At 42.3% G+C, this 4,139-nt stretch overlaps 1 non-coding gene across 1 annotated transcript; it reads left to right on the top strand.

The window, feature by feature from the left end:
• Positions 1 to 274: 274 nt before the first annotated feature.
• Positions 275 to 400, top strand: LOC114111362 (U6atac minor spliceosomal RNA). Its single transcript, XR_003587435.1, has one exon. It is a non-coding gene; the product is annotated as a U6atac minor spliceosomal RNA (small nuclear RNA).
• Positions 401 to 4,139: the final 3,739 nt, after the last annotated feature.

Here is a 4,139-nt window from a genome sequence, read left to right as displayed (position 1 = left end):
TTTCACTCTCCACTTTCACTTTCATCAGGAGGCTTTTTTGTATAGCACTGAAATAATATGCCATGCAAATGTTCAGAAGGAAGGAAAGGAGATGCAGTGAGAATAGTTTCAGCATTCCCTCAGAGGGGAAGCTGATCTTTATCATCTGATGTGCAATCAGACACTGGATGCGTTTAGTCCACAACTTTACTTTTCAACAAGAATCCTAACTTGATGTTTAGGAGCTGCCACTGTTGCTGTTGGTGGTTTTAATCCCCTTTAAAAATATGTATAGGTGTTGCATGAAAGGAGAGAAGGTTAGCATTCTCCTTGACAAGGATGGAAGAGGTCCTCAGGCCTGGCAACATGCATATGGTTAAGTCACTACCACCCACTTTGTAGCATCTAACCACTGGTTTTTGTTTTGTGTTGTGCAAATAGGAGTGAAAGGGTAAAATTATCAAACCCATTAAACCTGTAAAAAAAAAATGTATAGAACTTTGTTAGGTAATTTAAACCTGAAAACAATTTGTAAAATCCTTCTGTTGTTTTATACCATGGTCTGTCTGTCGCTAAGTTGTGTCTGACTCTTGCAACACCATGGACTGTAGCCTGCCAGGCTCCTCTGTCCATGGGATTCCCCAGGCAAGAATACTGGAGTAGGTGGTCATTTCCTTCTCCAGGAGATTTTCCCAACCCAGGAACTGAACCTGGGTCTCCTGCTTTGCAGGTAGATTCTTTACCAACTGAGCCATCAGGAAAGTCCTTGTACTTATACCATGGAATACTAAGCAAATACCAAGCTGTTCAAATGAAGTAAATCGGGGGAAATGTATCTAGCTTGTCAGATTTGCTCAGCCACCCCCATTATGACCAAAAATTCCTCAGGAAAATTACACAAGACAAAAGCTAGTTTGAAATTAATGTCACAGGGGGAAATGGTTCTAAATAAGTTGAGTTTTAAAAGAAAAATAATGAAGCCACTAGCTTAAAAGCAAAATCAATTTTAAAAGATAGAGATCCAATGGGGACTACTCTGCATTTAAAATGACTAAACTCTTTCATTTAATGCAAGCCAGGTATGATGTTTACACAAACCATTACAAGTTGCTGGAATATATGAAATCCTAAGGAATCCAATATCAATCACATGCTGTGGGATGAATCACACAAAGCTTCTGAATATAAAATAGCAGAGACAACCCAAATTTGAGATTTAAAATCTTAAAAAATGAGATCTGACATCTTTGATAGCAGTGCTTGTATTAATAATGGCACTTTGAAGTCTATATGAAAAAGAAAATAAATAAGCAAATCCATGTTCTTTTAGAATGCATATACCCATTAACAGAACCTAACAAGCTGATGGCAGCAAATGGTACCTAAAGGGTGTCTGTCCCAAAGCCTGGGATGAGGAGGGTTTATGGCTTCCTGTCTCCCAGCCACATGAAGTTGCCTTGGTGACTTTCTATCTCAAACTGGTTTGCTCTCCAAAAATACAAGCCAGATGCCTGTGGGTTCGGGTATGTCTAATTGAGCCACACTGAGCACCAAATGACCTAGAAATGTTTAATCTAGCTTTTGTCAGAACAAATTACTGAGATGTTCTCATGCCCCTTAGGGACTAATTTATAACTGGATCCCAAGTTCTATGCAATGCTGTGGGCCAAGGCTGATGAGGGGGCAGGGGTGGGGGGGGGGGGGGGGGGGCTTCACCCTGCATGCAGAGGCTCTGAGTATGATGCTCTGATAGGAAGAAGAACCACTGTAAAATCATGAGACTAATAAGAGGAGGTGCTTCCCAGGTGGCTCAGTGGTAAAGAATCTGCCTGCCAATGCAGGAGATACAAGAGATGCAAGGAGACACAGGATATGTGGGTTCCATCCCTGGGTTGGGAAGATCCCCTGGAGAAGGGAATGGCTACCCACGTCAGTATTCTTGCCTGGAGAATTCCATGCACAGAGGAGCCTGGCCGGCTACAGTCCATAGGGTCGCAAAGAGTCGCACATGACTGAACACACACACACTCTTATTGTAATAAGAGGATGGCCACATGAAATTCTGTGAGGGTCCTGGAGAGAGGTGTGCGTTTTGTGCCTTTTGTTCCTTAAAGAGCTCCTTTTTTGGAAAGAGAGGGTTGGTATGCTCTCAAATTGCCCAGTGATGTATTGCCAATGAGATTATGTAACATGTTATGGACTGACTGCTAGTAACCCTCCCCAAATTCAGGTCTTGAAACCCTACCACATAATGCAATGCTAATAGGAAGTAGAATCTTTCAGGGATAACTAGAATTATATGAGATCATACAGTGCAGCCTCATAAGTGGGACTAGTGCCTTTATAGAGTTAAGAGAAAGCACGCCCCCTCCCTCTGCTCTCTGTTCTGTAAGGATATAACAGGAAGACAGCACTCTGCAACCAACCTCCAAGAGAACCTCACCAGAACCTGACATGCTGGTCATGATCTTGGACTTCCAGCCTCCTAAACTCTAAGGAATGTCTGCAGTTTAGAAGCCCACCAGTCTATGGTACTTTGTTATAGCATCTACAACGAAGACCCCATGTCATGGTGGTGAGCACTAACCTAACATTTCCAATATTTTCACTATCAAATTATTCCCATCTCACAAACAATTTACTAGGATGCAGGACTTTTGGAAAGAAACTTGAAAACCAGATTTGAGCTTGGTTTTATTGACGTTGTGTGGGAGAGGTTCAGTCCCTCTGAGCTCCCTCTCAAATCTCCACCCTGCCACAGCACGGAGTTGAGAGGAGGCATACACAAGAATTTGTTTGCCCACATTTGGATTTATCCAACTTTCTCACTTTGGACAATCTGATGGTTGTAAAGTGGGTCTTATTATTGTTCCCATTTGCACTTCTCTACTCCTGAAATTGGACATCTCTTTACATACATGATACCCATTTACATTTCTTTCTGTGGATTTTGTTGACCATTTTTATTGATTGATTTGTTCATTGTATATTGTATATATCAAGCCCTTGTTAATATGCAGTACATATCTTCCTCAGTATAGTAGCAGAGTTCCAAAAGACAGCACAGATTGGCTCAGAATTAATCTCAGATATGTAGATGACACCACCCTTATGGCAGAAAGTGAAGAGGAAGTAAAAAGCCTCTTGAGGAAAGCGAGGGAAGGAAAGCTATGACCAACCTAGATAGCATATTCAAAAGCAGAGACATTACTTTGCCAACAAAGGTCCATCTAGTCAAGGCTATGGTTTTTCCAGTGGTCATGTATGGATGTGAGAGTTGGACTGGAAGAAAGCTGAGCGCTGAAGAATTGATGCTTTTGAACTGTGGTGTTAGAGAAGACTCTTGAGAGTCCCTTGGACTGCAAGGAGATCCAACCAGTCCATTCTAAAGGAGATCAGTCCTGGGTGTTCTTTGGAAGGAATGATGCTAAAGCTGAAACTCCAGTACTTTGGCCACTTCACGCGAAGAGTTGACTCATTGGAAAAGACTCTGATGCTGGGAGGGATTGGGGGCAGGAGGAGAAGGGGACAACTGAGGATGAGATAGCTGGAGGGCATCACTGACTTGATGGACATGAGTTTGAGTAGACTCCGGGAGTTGGTGATGGATAGGGAGGTCTGGCGTGCTACAGTTCATGGGGTCACAAAGAGTCAGACATGACTGAGTGACTGAACTGAACTGAGCACAGTATCACTTTTTGCTACAATCTAATGTAACAAAATTCTAATGGCCAAAGCAAGTCACAAAACCAATGCAGACTCAAAGGATGGGGAGATAGACTTCGCCTCTTGATTGTGTGTGTGCTCAGTCATTTCAGTTGTGTCTGAATTTTTGTGACCCCATAGACTGTAGCCCACAAGGCTCCTCTGTTCATGAGATTCTCCAGGCAAGAATACTGCAGTGGGTTGCCATTTCTCTAGGGGATGGATCTTCCCGACTCAGGGATTGAAACCGGATCTCCTGCACCTCCTTCACTGCAGGTGAATTCTTTACCTACTGAACCACCTAGGAAGCCCACTTCTTGATTAAATGAACTACAAATTCACATTGCAAAGGGCACAGACACTGGGAGAGAAACATAATCAGGATAATTTTTGTAATCAATCTACCATTCAATTGTTTCAGTTATCTATTGTTTTATAATAAAAAAAAAATTTCA

This window comes from Ovis aries, chromosome 1 (genome assembly GCF_016772045.2).
Source record: "Ovis aries strain OAR_USU_Benz2616 breed Rambouillet chromosome 1, ARS-UI_Ramb_v3.0, whole genome shotgun sequence".
In the NCBI taxonomy this organism is placed as follows: Eukaryota; Metazoa; Chordata; class Mammalia; order Artiodactyla; family Bovidae; genus Ovis; species Ovis aries.
Note: the sequence above shows the minus strand (reverse complement) of the source record. Positions and strands in the feature narration are given on the sequence as shown.